This window comes from Myxocyprinus asiaticus, chromosome 7 (genome assembly GCF_019703515.2).
Source record: "Myxocyprinus asiaticus isolate MX2 ecotype Aquarium Trade chromosome 7, UBuf_Myxa_2, whole genome shotgun sequence".
NCBI lineage: Eukaryota > Metazoa > Chordata > Actinopteri > Cypriniformes > Catostomidae > Myxocyprinus > Myxocyprinus asiaticus.
This window is the reverse complement of record NC_059350.1, coordinates 19493567-19512233: the sequence shown is the minus strand read 5'-3', so window position 1 is coordinate 19512233 and position 18667 is coordinate 19493567.

Sequence of the window (18667 nt, the reverse complement as noted above, 5' to 3'; positions counted from 1 at the left end):
AATGGCGTAATTGTGAGATGTGTCCCAGCAAGGTCAGAAATATGCAGCCGTCTTCAAAAATTCTGATGAAAAACTTGATTAAATGTTTCCATATAGGAATCTTAGCCATATGAATGATAGAGTATGTCATGCTGTCTTTTATGCCTCAGCTTAATGAGAGTGTGTTCTCAATCTATCATCAAAAATTTCAACATATGTTCACAACTCCTTTCTGTTTTATGCAAATAAACTGAATCACGATTACATTACAGTTCAGAGGAATCTTAGCCATATGAATGATAAAGAATATGCCATGCTGTCTTTTACGCCTTAATGAGAGTGTGTTCTCAGTCTATCAGCAAGAATTTCGACATATGTTCACAACTCCTTTCTGTTGTATGCAAATAAACTGAATCACGATTACATTGCAGCTCAGAGGACATTGTCTCAGTCGCTCTCCCACACACACTGCTTGCCCTGGAGCAGCTCTGCAGCATTTACATTTGAACCTCTTCCCCTTAACTGGATTAAATACTCATTTCCTAGCAGATTTGGATGGCCTCCTCATATATTGGACTTGAACTGGAGAACACTGCAGTCTATGTCCTTCCCATACACTAATATAAGCTGCATGCAGTGCTTCAAAACAAACCACTTGTTTTTAATATAAATAGTCTGAATCTGTTGGAGCCACAGTGTAGTGGTTAACTCATTGAGCTGTTGTTCTCATACAGGCAATGGGGTCTGGTTTGCAGTATTTCCCATTCTTAATTCTCTTATTTACCACAGTCATCATATGTACACATTCCTTGCAGCATAACTAGTTTGTGGAAGTGGCAATGCTCAAATGCTTTTATCTTGATATTTCTGATTCCTGACTGTTAGTGTCTGAGTTTAAAGTCAACCTGAAAAGGTATTCATGACCTATATAACTTCCTTAACCCTTTAAGCTCGGGTGTGCCTGCCGGCGGGCCAGCATGAGAAAAAATTGGCAATTATGTTGGTATTGTTTATATGCCACGTTTTCACTTATAACTTCACTAAAAGTAAACGGAACATAAAACATATACCATTACAAGGAGGTGATTATCTTTCAAACAAGCCCAAAAACAAGCTAATCGGATGCAAAGATCATTAGATAATCCATACGAAGCACAATGTTACATATGGCCACCAGGAGATGGCACCAAGTACAAGACATAAACTTGATGCAAAATGAGTCAAAAGGCACTCATTCTGTGAAATCTCATTACTAAAATCATGACTGCATGCTAAGCAAACCTTTGCCGTCATTGTTGTGTTTGCATGTGTAATTAGTGCTTCTCTACAATTATTAGGTTTTATTTGATTGGAGAGGCTTTTGGACACTATGATAAATTGTTTTTGTAATGCTGTAACTTTTGATTGCTTTGTTGTATCAACACAATTTTTCTCAGATACAATTAACATGATTGGGAACAAAACAAAAGCAGTTTTTCAGAGCCTATATATACAGTTGTTCTAAAAAATGTGCATACCCTGGCAGAAATTGTGAAATTTTGGCATTGATTTTGAAAATATGACTGATCATGCAAAAAAACTGTCTTTTATTTAAGGATAGTGATCATATGAAGCCATTTATTATCACATAGTTGTTTGGCTCCTTTTTAAATCATAATGATAACATAAATCACCCAAATGGCCCTGATCAAAAGTTTACATACCCTTGAATGTTTGGCTTTGTTACAGACACACAAGGTGACACGCACAGGTTTAAATGGCAATTAAAGTATAATTTCCCACACCTGTGGCTTTTTAAATTGCAGTTAGTGTCTGTGTATAAATAGTCAATGAGTTTGTTAGCTCTCACATGGATGCACTGTGCAGGCTAGAAACTGAGCCATGGGGAGCAGAAAGAACTGTCAAAAGACATGTGTAACAAGGTAATGGAACTTTATAAAGATGGAAAAGGATATAAAAAGATATCCAAAGCCTTGAAAATGCCAGTCAGTACTGTTCAATCACTTATTAAAAGTGGAAAATTCGGGGATCTCTTGATACCAAGCCAAGGTCAGGTAGACTAAGAAAGATTTCAGCCACAACTGCTGGAAGAATTGTTCGGGATACAAAGAAAAACCCACAGGTAACCTCAGGAGAAATACAGGCTGCTCTGGAAAAAGATGGTGTGGTTGTTTCAAGGAGCACAATACTTGTTGACCACTCTCCAAACATAGCGCTTATGGTTGTGACTATAAAGCTCTATTTTGGTCTCGTCACTCCAAATTACAGTGTGCCAGAAGCTGTGAGGCGTGTCAAGGTGTTGTCGGGCATATTGTAACTGGGCTTTTTTGTGGCATTGGCTTCTTTCTGATAACTCGACCATGCAGCTCATTTTTGTTCAAGTATTGTCATATTGTGCTCCATGAAACAACCACACCGTCTTTTTCCAGAGCAGCCTGTATTTCTCCTAAGGTTACCTGTGGGTTTTTCTTGGTGTGTGATTTTTTTTTTATATATATATATATATATATATATATATATATATATATATAAACTCAGCAAAAAAAGAAACATCCCTCTTTCAGGACACTGTATTTTAAAGATAATTTTGTAAAAATCCAAATAATTTTACAGATCTTTATTGTAAAGGGTTTAAACAATGTTTTCCATGCTTGTTCAATGAACCATAAACAATTAATGAACATGCACCTGTGGAACAGTCATTAAGAAACTAACAGCTTACAGACGGTAGGCAATTAAGGTCACAGTTATAAAAACTTAGGACACTAAAGAGACTTTTCTACTGACTCTGAAAAACACCAAAAGAAAGATGCCCAGGGTCCCTGCTCATCTGCGTGAATGTGCCTTAGGCATGCTGCATGGAGGCATGAGGACCGCAGATGTGGCCAGGGCAATAAATTGTAATGTCCGTACTGTGAGACACCTAAGACAGCACTACAGGGAGACAGGAAGGACAGCTGATCATCCTCGCAGTGGCAGAACATGTGTAACAACACCTGCACAGGATCGGTACATCCGAATATCACCTGCGGGACAGGTACAGGATGGCAACAACAACTGCCCGAGTTACACCAGGAATGCACAATCCCTCCATCAATGCTCAGACTGTCCGCAATAGGCTGAGAGAGGCTGGACTGAGGGCTTGTAGGCCTGTTGTAAGGCCGGTCCTTTCCAGACATCACTGGCAACAACATCACCTATAGGCACTTCGCTGACGAGTCGTGGCTTTGTCTCACCAGGGGTGATGGTCGGATTCGCGTTTATCGTTGAAGGAATGAGTGTTACACCGAGGCCTGTACTCTGGAGTGGGATTGATTTGGAGGTGGAGGGTCCGTCATGGTCTGAGGTGGTGTGTCACAGCATCAGCGGACTGAGTTTGTTGTCATTGCAGGCAATCTCAACGCTGTGCGTTACAGGGAAGACATCCTCCTCCCTCATGTGGTACCCTTCCTGCAGGCTCATCCTGACATGACCCTTCAGCATGACAATGCCACCAGCCATACTGCTCGTTCTGTGCATGTCAGTGTTCTGCCATGGCCAGCGAAGAGCCCAGATCTCAATTCTGAAATGTCCGGGAACTTGCAAGTGCCTTGGTGGAAGAGTGGGGTAACATCTCACAGCAAGAACTGGCAAATCTGGTGCAGTCCATGAGGAGGAGATGCACTGCAGTACTTAATGCAGCTGGTGGCCACACCAGATACTGACTGTTACTTTTGATTTTGATTATGTTCATACAAATATTACACATGTTAAGTTTGCTGAAAATAAAAGCAGTTGAAAGTGAGATGACGTTTCTTTTTTTGTTGTTGTTGTTTTTTTGGTTTTTTTTTTTGTGTTATGTTTGACCACAGGGAGATTTGTTGAGGGTCAGGGTGGGGTTGGGGATTGGGATAGGGAAAGGGAATAATGGGGGTTAAAAGTTGATTCGGTGTATATATGTTTGCTTTTCTGTTTCATTTGTCTGAATAAAAAGTGTTTATTAGAAAAAAGAAAGGAAAAAAAGAATGAGAAATGTCAGAATAATAGTAGAGAGAATAATTTATTTCAGCTTTTATTTCTTTATAAGTTTACATACAATTTGGTAGCATTGCCTTTAAATTGTTTAACTTAGGTCAAACATTTTGGGTAGCCTTCCACAAGCTTCTCATAAGTTGCTGGAGTTTTGGCCCATTCCTCCAGACAGAACTGGTGTAACTGAGTCAAGTTTGTAGGCCTCCTTGCTCACACACGCTTTTTCAGTTTTGCCCACAAATTTTCTATCGGATTGAGGTCAGGGCTTTGTGATGGCCACTCCAGTACCTTGACTTTGTTGTCCTTAAGCCATTTTGCCACAACTTTGGAGGTATGCTTGGAGTCATTGTCCATTTGGAAGACCCATTTGCGACCGAGCTTTAACTTCCTGGCTGATGTCTTGAGATGTTGCTTCAATATATCCACATAATTTTCCTTCCTCGTGATGATTTCCACCCCCCACAACATGATGCTGCCACCCCCATGCTTCACGGTTGGGATAGTGTTCTTCGGCTTGCAAGCCTCACCCTTTTTCCTCCAAACATAATGATGGTCATTATGGCCAAAAGGTTCAATTTTTGTTTCATCAGACCATAAACTTCTGACTTCAACTGTATATCATTAAAAAATCTGAAAGTTTTCTTTACAATGATACCAAACACTTGATCCTCCTTGTCCCCCACCCCCTGTTTAAAGGGATTTCATCCATCTGGAACTGATTGGATCTTGAAAAGTAGTCTCTATATGAAGGGTAGTCGCTGAAAACAGTGACGGTTGTTTTTGGTGTCTGCACAGTTGCTCCCAAAAGCTGTTCATACTACTACTCAAATAATGAAATTATTTGCTGAAAATAGTTAACTAAGCTCGAAACTAAATAAAAAGTGTTTCGTCAGATTGCAAATAACTGTACGTGTATCTCCCAGCTGCCTAACATTAAAAAGACAAATGCTGGGGAGGTCACGTGACGCCATGCAAGAAGCAGACGTGTGAACGATGAGCTCTGCGCACTTTGCTAAATTTGTAATTATTCTCATGTTATAATCTGGTGAAATTCGATACACCCAGTTACACATTTGCTCTTTGAGGTAAAACATGGCAAAGAAGTCAAAATCATCGGGCTGTGGAGACATTAAAAGACACTTACGTGTTCAGGATGAAAGCCCCGACAGGCCTACAGACCGTGGACTCGATTTGGATGGCGCGGCGAGAGAGGAGATCCAGCGTCAGTTGTCCAACATATCGGTGATGATGACGAAGGGTCTTGCTGACTTGGAGGATCTCGCTGTAATACGTCGATCGATTATGGCGATGGAAATAAAATTCTCTGAGTTAGTTACAAGAGTGTCAGATGCTGAGAAACGAATAGATTATTTGGAGTCTTCGGAGAGGGAATTATCCACTAATCCGCCTGCGACCAAAGTTGATCTGGAACGTATTCTTAAAAAGCTTGAAGATCTTGAGAATAGAAGCCGCAGGAATAACGTCAGAATTGTTGGAATTCCTGAGCATGAGGAGGGCAGAGATATCGTGAAATTCCTAGAGGAGCTTTTCCCGAGTCTGCTCGACTAACAGGCCACAAGCTGGAAATCGAGCGAGCTCACAGAGTCCCTGCTCGGAGATCTGCTGAGGGAGACAGGCCCTGATCGATCCTGGCCAAATTTCTGAGGTCATTCGATAAAGATCCCGTGTTGCACCAGGCGAGGAGCAAAAGAAAGCTTTCTTGGAAGAATTACAATATTTTCTTGTTCCCGGACTTTGCGAACTCGACGAGAGAAACGTGATCGGTTTAAGGAATGCAAGAAACTCTTACATCAGCGGAAGATCACTTTTGCTCTGATGTTCCTGGCCAAACTGAGAATAGAAATGAAGGACAGAAGCAAAGTATTTACATGTCCCAATCAGGCAATGTCTTTTATTGAATCAATGGGTGAGTAAACCATTGGATGTTTCTCATGTGAGTGGGTCGACTCGCTGTACTTACCCTGGCTTTTGAGGAAGCTGGGCATCATTTTGGTTTCTTTTTGCATTGGCTCCGCCTAGCGGCAGGAGTTTTTTTTGTGAATAACACTTTCCTTAAGCTTTTGCATTGACGGAAGATTACATTTGCATGGAAGTTCCCGGCCAGTTTAAGAGTGGACACTACGGATGACCACAAAATATCTACATGCTCACACAAAGGATGTCTTTTATAAAGTTGACGTATTGAGTAAGGTATGGGATATACTTTTATGTGGCCTCCGAGTGAATTGACTTGACCATCCAGGGAACCGGGATGTCAGTTTTGTTTCTTTTTGTGTTGGCTCCGCCTAGCGGCTGGAGTTTGTTCCGTTTACGGGACACTGGAATGATTACGTCATCCGCTGAACTCATAACAGCTGGCTCACTGAACATTCGTTTGTCTATCCATGAAACTGAACGGTTTTATATCAGCTGAAATTTGTTTTGTGGAGGATCATACAGGTCATACAGTATGCCTCATTCATCAAAAAATCCAAAGCACGAGATTTCGTCTGATGGTCTCAGAGAATTGACCTGATTGAAATAAAGATATAATACTATTTTGTCACGGAAAGTGGAGTTTTGGTTATTCAGGGCAAGACAGTCATACTTTGAGTCAGGGGACAAAGCAGGAAAACTTTTGGCTAGATATATAAAGTAGAGAGAGTCTTTTTCTACCATTCCTTCAGTGAAATCTGCTGGTGGTGAAATATTTACCTCGGCCATTTATATTAATAATGCTCTTAAAAAATTATATTTTGATCTCTATAGTTCCACATCTTCGTCTACTGATGAAGATATTAGAAACTTTGTGGAGCCATTAGATCTCCCTAAACTGACGACTGAGCAAAAAAATTCTCTTGATTGTGAGATAACCTTGGAGGAGCTTGGCGAGGTTATTAAGGCCTTGCCTACAGGCAAGTCTCCGGGGCCTAATGGCTTTGCTGCTGAGTTTTTCAAATCTTATGCTACAGAACTGGCTCCACTTTTGCTAGAAGTTTATACTGAATCATTAAAGAATGGAAAGCTTCCACCAACCATGACACAAGCCCGGATCAGTCTGATTCTTAAAAAGGACAAAGATCCAAGCGAGTGTAAAAGTTACCGTCCAATTTCCCTGATCCAGTTAGATGTAAAAATGTTGTCAAAAATTCTGGTTAATCGATTAAGTAAAATTATGACATCTCTTATAGATCAGGTGGGGTTTATTCAGGGCCGCAGCTCTTCTGATTACATTAGGTGTCTCATCAATATCATGTAGTCAGTAGCGAATGAACAATCTCCGGTCGCTGCCATCTCACTTGACACCGAAAAGGCATTTGATATGGTAGAATGGGATTATCTTTTTAAGGTTTTGGAAATAAATGGGTTCGGCAGTATGTTTATTGGATGGATTAAGTTACTTTATAGACACCCAGTAGCGGCAGTACAAACAAATGGACTAATTTCAGATTATTTTACTCTGGATAGGGGCACCCAGCAGGGTTGCCCTCTTTCCCCATTATTGTTATGTCTTGCCCTGGAACCATTAGCAACCGCGATAAGAAAGGAGGATGATTTTCCCGGGGTGGTGGCGGGAGGTATGGCGCATAAACTCTTGCTTTACACAGATGATATTTTATTATTTGTCTCTGACCCCAGTAGATCTATGCCTTGCCTCCACAGAATTATTAATTCCTTTTCTAAGTTTTCAGGATATAGAGTCAATTGGTCTAAATCCGAAGCTTTGGCTCTGACAGCATACTGCCCAGAAACGGCTTTTCAGCCGGATGCTTTCCAGTGGCCCAAACAGGGCATTAAGTATTTGGGTATTTTATTTCCAGCAAATTTGTGTGATTTAGTTAGTTAATTTTGACCCCTTAATAAAACAATTTTCGAGCGATGTTCATTAAAATGAATTGTATTACAAAATTAAATTACTTACTGCAGTCTCTCCCTATAGATGTCCCCCTCTCTTATTTCAAGCAGTTTGATAGCATAGCAAAGTCCTTCATTTGGAATGGTAAGTGTTCCAAATTACATTTCAATATGTTACATAGGCTGATTGACAAAGGTGGGCTAGGCCTACCCAAGATTTTATTTTATTATTATGCATTCGGTCTCAGACATTTGGCTCATTGGTCGCTTCCACCTGAGAGAGCCCCTCCCTGGTTCTGTATAGAACAAGAAGTTCTTGCCCCTATTTCGCCACTGCAGAGCCTTTCTATCAAATTAATCGGGGAAGCTAAGTTACATCCCGTTATCTCGCACTTGAACTCGGTATGCACAAAAGTGTCCAGACTGTTTAATTCTGACATTTTTTTAAAATATTGCCTCGAGTATGTGGCTGAACCCCAAACTATGCATCAGTAAGTCCCCTTTTTGCTGGTCAGAGTGGATTGGGAGGGGGGGTTACTACACTCAGTGACCTGTATGAGAATGGAGTGTTGAGATCCTTTCAAAATTTGGTTCAACTTTTTGGGATTCCTAGATCTCATTTCTTTAAGTATTTACAGCTGCGCCACCTGCTCTGTACTGTTTTTGGGAGTGGTTTACACCCTCCTAAAGCAGCAGATACTCTGGGAGTGGTGATTACTGCTTTTGGAAAAGGTCATGAGGCATTGGTGTATTACTCCCTAGTAATTCAGAGTCTGGGAGACGGAACTTCAACTTCTTTTAAGAGATTATGGGAGAAAGATCTAAATTTGGTATTGGAGGAGTGAGAGTGGGCTGGGATTCTAAAAAAACGTCAAAACTGCACCCAGAGACGCAAGGGTTCGCCTCATGCAATTTAAGATTTTACATAGAATCTATTGGACCCCCTCTAGATTGCGTAGGCTTGGTCTTAAAGACACACCCACCTGCTGGCGATGTCAATCAGAAGATGGAGACACAATCCATGTCTTTTGGGGATGTGTTAGGATGCAAGAATTTTGGATGAGGATTCAGAATTTATGTGCGAGGTTTTGGCTTCTCAAATTTTATTTTGCCCCAGACTCTGTATCTTGGGAGATGGGGCAGTCATTAAATTGGAGAATAAGCACATGACAAACTGGATCCTAACTAGTGTTATGATCGCCAGACAGATCACTTTGAGGAGTTGGAAGTCAGCTGGAGTGCCCCCGTTTCAGGAGTGGTGTTCAGAGATGGCCAGAGTGGCAGCTCTTGAGGAGGGGGTATCCAGAAGACTGGGGAGTCTAGACATGTTTATGAAGAAGTGGGGCAGATATCTGTCTTTTTTGGAGGGCTCTCGGGGAGGGACAGTGGAGAGAGAGGTGTAGGGGTTTTATGTGTGTGATTGTTTTCTTTCTTTTTTTCTTTCTTTCTTTCTTTTAATTAATTAATTAATTAATTTTTGTTGTGTGTCTATGGTTGTGTGACCACTGGGGTGTTGTTGGGGGGGGGGGGGGGGGGGGGTTGTTGTGGATATTGATTCTGTATATGTGTGTTCTGTTATTTATATTTAATGGTTGAATCAAAAAAAATGTTAATCGTAAAAAAAAATTAAAAAAAATTTCTTCCATTTACAGATTATCAAGATGTTGTTTCTTCTGTTTATATCTTGCCCTGTTAATATCCTGCAGTATAATTTATCATCATATTTTTGTCAACAATATGCTTTAATAAAAGAATTGAATTATAAGAAAAATAAATACAAAATAAAAAAAAGACAAATGCTGTCAATCACATATATCGCTGCTTCAATTACTGGCTGTTTGTTACAAAGTCCCGCCCCATTTGATAGATCGACCAATCATCATATAGAGAAGCCAGGCTTCCAGATGGGACAAAAATACATTGAATGAAAGCCCAATGTCTAATAAGCAATCACATGCAGATCAAGCGAATCTCCTATAGGCTCTCAGAGAAGCATGTCAGGGTGGGACACAAAAGTATGTGTTTAGAGCCTCTCGTCCAATGAATATCGATCTTTCTGAAATCTAATGTTACTGGTATCTGTTATAGACAGAAATTAAAGGAATATTCTGGGTTCAATACAAATTAAGCTCAATCAACAGCATTTATAGCATAGTGTTGATTACCACAAAAAAAACAATTGACTCGTCCCTCCTTTTATTTACAGTTAAGTTACAGTGAGGCACTTACAATGGAAGTGAATGGAGCCAATCTTTGGAGGGTTTAAATACAGAAATGTGAAGCTTTTATAATTTCATAAAAGCACTTACAGTTGTGCTCAAAAGTTTGCATACCCTTGGAGAATTGGTAATATATGTACCATTTTTAAAGAAAACATGAGTGAGCAGGCAAAACACATTTCTTTTATTTCTTATGGGATTCATATTCAACTGTAGGTTATAACAGAATGGCACAATCATAAAACAAAACATGGCAACAAAGAAAAAAATGAAATGACCCCTGTTCAAAAGTCTGCATACCCTTAGTCCTTAATACTGTGTATTGCCCCCTTTAGCATCAATGACAGCGTGCAGTCTTTTGTAATAGTTGTCTATTAGGCCCCAAATTCTTGCAGGAGGTATAGCTGCCCATTCGTCTTGGCAAAATGCCTCCAGGTCATGCAAAGTCTTTGGTCATCTTGCATGAACCACACGTTTGAGATCTCCCCAGAGTGGCTCGATGATATTAAGGTCAGGAGACTGTGATGGCCACTCCAGAACCTTCACCTTTTGCTGCTATAACCAATTTTCTCAAGATTCCCCGTGCCTTTAGAGCTCACACACCCCCAAAACATCAGTGAGCCACCACCATGCTTCACATAGCGCTTATGGTTGTGACCATAAAGCTCTATTTTGATCTCATCACTCCAAATTACAGTGTGCCAGAAGCTGTGAGGGGTGTCAAGGTGTTGTCGGGCATATTGTAACCGGGCTTTTTTGTGGCACTGGCACAGTAAAGGCTTCTTTCTGGCGACTTGACCATGCGGCTCATTTTTGTTCAGGTATCGTCGTATTGTGCTCCTTGAAACAACCACACCGTCTTTTTCCAGAGCAGCCTGTATTTCTCCTGGGGTTACCTGTGGGTTTTTCTTTGTATCCCGAACAATTCTTCTGGCAGTTGTGGCTGAAATCTTTCTTGCTCTACCTGACCTTGGCTTGGTATCAAGAGATCCCCGAATTTTCCACTTCTTAATAAGCGATTGAACAGTTCTGACTGGCACTTTCAAGGCTTTGGATATCTATTTATATCCTTTTCCATCTTTATAAAGTTCCATTACCTTGTTACGCAGGTCTTTTGACAGTTCTTTTCTGCTCCCCATGGCTCAGTATCTAGCCTGCTCAGTGCATCCACGTGAGAGCTAACAAACTCATTGACTATTTATACACAGACACTAATTGCAATTTAAAAAGCCACAGGTGTGGGAAATTAACCTTTAATTGCCATTTAAACCTGTGTGTGTGTGTGTCACCTTGTGTGTCTGTAAAAAGGCCAAACATTGAAGGGTATGTAAACTTTTGATCAGGGCCATTTGGGTGATTTCTGTTATCATTATGATTTAAAAAGGAGCCAAATAACTATGTGATAATTAATGGCTTCATATGATCACTATCCTTAAATAAAAGATAAATAAATTTTTTGCATGATCAGTCATATTTTCAAAATCAATGGCAAAATTTCACAATTTCTGCCAGGGTATGCAAACTTTTGAGCACAACTGTACATTTGTTTTTCTGTTGAAACTCATATATTTTTTTTAGCTGTAAAGTTGTTTAAATCATTTTACAGTCGTTTTAGTAGTTTAGGGTTTGTTGACAATACATCTTCATGGCAACAAAGTTGTAAAATTGGCTATAATTTTATGTAACAGGAGCCAGCTGGTACGTGATATCTGTGTGGTATGTGTAATGAGGCCCCAAATTCTTGCAGGTGGTATAGCTGCCCATTCATCTTGGCAAAATGCCTCCAGGTTATGTCACTAGGGGCTATAGCCTTTAGCCTCCTCGTTAGCGTGCCCACCTCCGATGCCTGAGGTGCCAGTTTAAATTCTGCTCGGAGTTGGTCGACCTGTTACATTTACACAAAAAAAGGTTAGTAAGTGATTTTGGCTATGTCTTGTTTGGAAGGCTGCATCCTCCGGAGGTCGCATTTGTCGGCCGCATACGTCATCGAGGCTGTCTCGTTTCAGAAAAGTGAGTAGGACACTCCGAATGCGACCTTCTTTCACGGGAATTCGGAGGATGCATGAGGTGTATCCTTCGTGGGCACTTACAACCCACAATTCTTTGCTATGCCAATTTGCCTGTAAATATGATGTTCAAACGCAAGTAATGTTAATTCCCAAGTTGAAGTAGATGGGTGTAGAGTATATAATATGTATAATTATATTAATTTATAATTAAAATGAAGTATTAGACTAAAACTACACCTGTAAAGTCTATTTTCTTTTCTCTCTACATCATTATAACTCTCCTAAATTTTACCTCATACATTCCCTTCCAAAGGGACTTTGTTACCTTCTCGCACTTGTTAAAGAGTGGCATGCTGTCATAGCAACCATGATACATTCTGTTTCCATTTGTCCTACGAAGGCCATCTCGTTTAAACGAGACTTGTTTAAAGGAAGACGCTCGGTATACTGCAGCCTTCAAAGGACACGTCCTACATAGCACGCAGCCTTCGAAACGGGACACAGCCTTATCACACTAAAACCATGTAAACATGAATATTTTTATGTCTTATGGCTATACTTTTGAAACAGTGAGTATTTTAATGTTTGCGGATTGGCCCCATTCACTTCCATTGTAAGTAATGTACCTCACTGTAACCCAATTTTATTTCAATTTTTTTTTAGGAAAATGAGGAATGGGTCAAAATAAATTTTTGTGGTAATCAATATTATGCCACAAATGCTGTCGATTGAGCTTAACTTGTATTGAACCCGGAATATTCCTTTAAAAGCAAGGCTTCATGGGGCTTCTATGGGCATTTTCGTGTGGAAAAATGTGGATTGCGTTATTTGGACAAACAAGGTGATAGTGATGTGTGATTTCTTTACGCTTTTATTACGCTCAAATTTTGAAATGCACAAAGAGTAAGATGTCATTTGAATAAATTATTTGTATACATATTAAACTCATCATTGCCATATTTCTGATGAAATTTTAGGGGAAGCTTTGCTTCCCGTGGCTGAAAATTAAAAGGGCTTGGTGATATCAGCTGAAAAGGAAAGCTGTCATTTCCATGTATTAGGATTACAAAGGAATTAGATAAGGAATAAGACCTGTGGCAGGATGAACAAGGCACAGACAATTATTCTCAAGTGCATGGTCCCACAAAGGGGGTGTTTTATTGTGACAATAGATAAAAGAGGAACTTAATGGTGCATGGTGTCTTCGATGCAAGGGGTGGGGTGAGCGTTCCGGGGAGTCTGTGTTCGTGAGTCCTGTGTTCAGTGAAGCTTCCATGGAATGCGTGTGGTGATCGGCACTTACTCGTTGCTGGAGTCTGGAATCTCTGCAGAGCAACTTTTTTTATCTCTGATAATAACGTCAATCTTCTGGCATCAAAACCCCAATACTTTGAGAGTGATCTTTCACAGAGGTGGCAGAAGCCACAACTGGGACAGGCTATAGTGGAGAAGTGAGGTATGAAGCATCAATAATATCCCGCCAACCCAAGGAATGCACGTACCTGGGTTTTGGTGGTTGGTCAGCCGAAGAAGTGTACTGCCTCCACTTTCTGTTCCTGGGGCATGATCAGATCCCTTCTGATCTGATAGCCCAGGTAGCGTGCCTCCGATGCTCCTAGGTGGCTCTTCTTTGGATTGGCGGTGAGTCCAGCTTTCCTCAGTTCGGTCAGCACCCTCCGCAGACGGTCTTGGTGGTCCTCCCACCGCTCCGAGTGGATCACAACATTGTCCAGGTAAGCTGCCGCATATGCCTGGTGGGGTCTCAGGAGGCCGTCCATCATCCGTTGGAAGGTGGCAGGTGCCCCATGTAGACTGAAGGGTAGCACCTGATACTGCCAGTGGCCACTAGGTGTGCTGAATGCTGACTTTTCCCTGGACAATGGGGCTAGGAGTACCTGCCATTATCCCTTGGTCAGATCCAGGGTGGATATATATTGCGCTCGGCCTAGCCACGCGATGAGCTCGTCCACTCGGGGCATGGGGTATCCGTTGAAGGTGGAGACTTCATTCAACTTCCGGAAGTCGTTGCAGAAGCAGAGGGTGCCATCGCCCTTCGGAACCATCACGATCGTGCTGGACCAGGGGCTTCTGGACTCTTCGATGACCCCGAGTTGTAGCATCCCTTGTACTTCCTCCTCTATAGCCTGTCGGTGAGCCTCCGGGACCTGGTAGGGACGCTGCCGCATGATGGTTCCAGGAGGTGTACGAATTTCATGACAGATCATGTTGGTCTGCCCAGGGCAACTTGAAAACACGTCACTGAACTGTCCGACCAGGTCTTCCAATTCCTTCTTTTGATACGTGGAGAGTGGTTTCCCAGATCTACCACTGGGGCCTCTATTTGGGCGTACCTGACGACCCGTCTCTCGGGATCGGTCCAGCGTTTGAGGAGGTTGATGTGGTAGATTTGCTCCGCTGCCGGATGCAATACGTTACCGGCCCTGTCCATTCCACCACGGTGTAGGGACCCTGCCAGGTGGCCAGGAACTTAGAAATGGCACAGGGTATCTGCACCAGGACCCAGTCTCCGGGGTGAAATTCACGAGCTTGGGCAGGGCGGTCATACATGCGCTGCTGGGCCCGTTGGGCTTCTGCCAGATGTTCACGCACCAGGGGCATCACTTTCTCGATCCTCTCACATCATCTCAATTACTGTTCGGTGCGGCGAGGGCTGTTGCTCCCAAGCCTCCCGGGCGACGTCTAGCAGGCCCCGGGGCTGGCGACCGAACAGTAACTCGAAGGGTGTGAATTCAGTGGATGTCTGAGGCACTTCCCTGATTCCGAACAGCACGAGGTCCCAATCGCACCCATCCTCGGTTACCACCCACTTCAGACTCTGTTTTAGGGTCTGGTTGAAACGCTCCACTAATCTGTCCGTCTCGGGGTGGTAAACCGAGGTGCGGAGTTGTTTCACCTGCAGCAGCTTGCACACATCTGCCATGAGCCGGGACATAAACGGAGTGCCCTGGTCAGTGAGGATCTCTTTTGGGATGCCAACTCAGCTGAACTGTAGGAACAGCTCTCGAGCGATGTTCTTGGAGGTGGCTTTCCTCAGTGGCACTGCTTCGGGGTACCGAGTCGCATAATCCACTATGACCAGGATGTGTTCATGTCCCCATGCAGAATTCGGCAGTGGTCCCATCAGATCCATCCCGATGGGCACCTCGATGATGGGCAGGGGTATGAGGGGGCTGGGGGGAGGTCATCGTGGAGCTGTTCTTTGGCAGACCGCGCAGCTCTGGCAATAGCGCCTCACTTCCGCGTCCAGTCCAGGCCAATGAAACTGGTCCCTAATTCGTCGGGTGGTGTTCTCAATCCTAAGTGCCCGGCCATGGGATGTGAGTGGGCCAACTCGAGCACGGTCTCCATCTTCGTATGTGGCACCACCAAGAGGCGTTTCTCCTCCCCCCACCTGTGAGCGACACAGTAAAGCAGATCATTTTCCACAATGAAGTGAGGAGAGGGGTGGGGGGCAGGAAGTCGTACCTTACCGTTGACTACTCTGACCTGGGACCAGCATTTTCTTAGGCGGTCATCCTCCTGTTGTTCCTTGCTGAACGCGCCCCCTTCCGTTATCTGTTGGAAGAGGTCAGAATATACATTAGGAGCAATCACTCTCAATTCACGTCTCGCTTGCTGTCAGTGGCCAGCAACACCAGGCGTCTCCGTGGTCTTGGACGTGGTCCCCTGCGGCGTTGCCCCCGGCGGCTGGCAGGTTGGACAGCTTGGGCCAACAGCTGTTCGAACCCCGTCCAGTCTCGTCCTAAGAGTAGGGGCACCAGCAGATCTTTGACAATCCCGACCTCCACTGGCCAGCTTCCTGATTCGGCCTTGATGGTAACTGACCATGTTGGAACGTAACACATGTCGCCGAGCACACAGGTGATGGGGATTGAGGCTTTGCTGTGTGACGGTTTGGGGATCGGTACGTGAGCAGCGGCTTCCAATTGCAGCTGCATGAGCTCCTGTTCTGCCCACTCTTGAAGTGCTGAAAGTTGTTCCATGATTTGTTGCTGGTGGAGGGAGATGATTCGAGCTGACGCATGAGCTCTTCCATTATTTCCAGAGAGAGAGCTGGACCTGTGGAAAAACCAGACAGAGAATTGGGGTAAGTTTCATTGTTTGACCTCATTTTCTTCATTTCAGCCAGCATTCTCCACCATTGTGGCAGGATGAACGAGGCACAGACAATTATTCTCAAGTGCACGGTCCCACAAAGGGGGTGTTTTATTGTGACAATAGATAAAAGAGGAACTTAATGGTGCATGGTGTCTTTGGTGCAAGGGGCGGGGTGAGCGTGCCGGGGTGAGCGTGCCGGGGAGTCTGTGTTCGTGAGTCCTGTGTTCAGTGAAGCTTCCATGGAATGTGTGCGGTGATCAGCACTCACTCGTTGCTGGAGTCTGGAATTGAGAGAGAGAGAGAAGAGGATTAGTGACATGCCTTGGAGTTAAAGCTCATCATCTTCCTCTTCCTCCGGCATTTAAATCCCTTCCAGCTGACTGTTCGCAGGTGACGCAGATCAGCATCTGCATTCCACGGTTGATTGGCAAATGAGCTCCAATTACAGGGCGACGCTGAAACGCACGGGATACTCGCCACAGACCACAATAATGCACAATACATGTATGTGACGAGGAGGAGGGCGTGTCTGGGTATCCATCGTTATAGCCTGGCCACACCCTCCTCCTCGTCACAATGTATTAACCCTTTAAACCTGAGCCCAAAATTCTGAAAATTCTATTCTGTGCCAGAATATGATATTCATATCCAAATTCATATTATATTCATATTCATATAACATCACACACCTGAACTGTTTATACCATATTGAAGAGAAGAACTAGGGCTTTCAAATGATATAAATATATGTATGATTATTTAAGGCTAATCATCCTTTATCAATAAGATTTCACACAGCAATTTTTACAAAAATCTTCTCCGGCCACCATACTTCATCAGACAACTGCATTTTCAACAATTTTAATTACAAGCTAGAGCAGGGGTGTCAAACTCGTTTCCAGCAGAGTTTAGCCCCAACCCTAATTAAACACACCTGAAGCAGCTAATCAAAGTCTTCAGGAGTGCTTGAAGATTACAAGGAGGCATTTTGGAGCAGGGTTGAAACTAAACTCTGCAGGGCTGCGGCCCTCCAGGAACTGAGTTTGACACCCCTGAGCTAGAGGAAAACATAGAGTGTATGAAATATACATAATTTTATGGGCAATGTAGAAAAGCAGACAGAAATATAATCTATTGTTGAAAAGTTATGACCATTCTAGTGATTAGTGGGAAACTGAATAAAACAAGCATTTAGAATGTTAAGATACATTTCACATGACTACTCCTCAAATACTCCTTTTGAGCACCTGTAATAATAAATTGAGATTGCATCTGAAATTAAAGGACACAAACACTGAAATATACATTTTATGTGTCCAATAAAACACACATTTATTTAATTTGAACATTAGAATTACACACGAATTACACAGCAAAACATACAAAATCAAACTTTCAAACTATCTACTGTAAATACATTTTTAATAAAGAGTGCAGGAACAGAATATATATAAATTCATAAATACTCAACAACTGCAATACCTGTGTAGAGAAGAAAGGGAGAAAAGAGGGGAGGGGGAGGACGACAACACCAGTAAACACAGCCCAACCTAGGCCTCTTCGCGAAACTGGTCACACTCAGCTGAGTGCCAAGACTGAAAACAGTTCCTATCGCGAACCAAGCAAAGTCTTTTGCCATTACATTCCGGCACGCAACAAGCTACTTCAGTTTTATTTTCAGTCCTACTTTTCCGATAGCATAGCCAACATCTCTTAGAGGACTCTTCAAATTTAAGGACATGGGCTGTGTGGAGTGATGACGAAGGAGGTACTACAGGCTTTAGTGTATGCAAAGGGAAACTTGCATGAATATCGATACCTCCCAGCTGACGAGCTCATCCCCTGGTGCCGCATGAATGTGTTGCCATTCCTTAAACAATATGAAACTATTGATGACGGAAATGTCTATGAAGTGGAAAAAAACCACCACTTCTGCGTTTTTTTGTAGGTCGTCGTAAGATTTTATCAATTGGTCTGACCTGTCAACACTGCCCATGTTTTTGTTATAATCGCTGATGACAGTGGGCTGGAGGGCTACTTCTTTTGTCCAGTCGCCATCATTTTCTACAAACCTAGTAATTTCGGTTGAGCCATTCGCATTGTGGAAATTAGAGAGGCATGTAACTGCACGTGTGTCCTTCCACTGAATTACAAGTATATTCCCCTCAATCCTACACCACCTCATATCCCCATGAGGTGTCTTGCGTTCCCATCTTTTGATGTCTTTAAATTCTGCAGGAAACAGTTTACGATTCACCCTGCATGTCCCACAGGCATTAGTTCCCATTTCTAACAACTGGGGACGTGTAAAAGTTGTCAAATCAAACATTGTGTCCCTGGTCTTTGAATGGCTGCTGTAACGATTCAACTATTTTGGTGGCCAAGTCAGTGACTTGGTGTGACTTGGGCATGACCATCATGACTACCTGTGTAAACAAGTCGAGAGTATTAATACCCCGAGTCTGATGTTGCAAT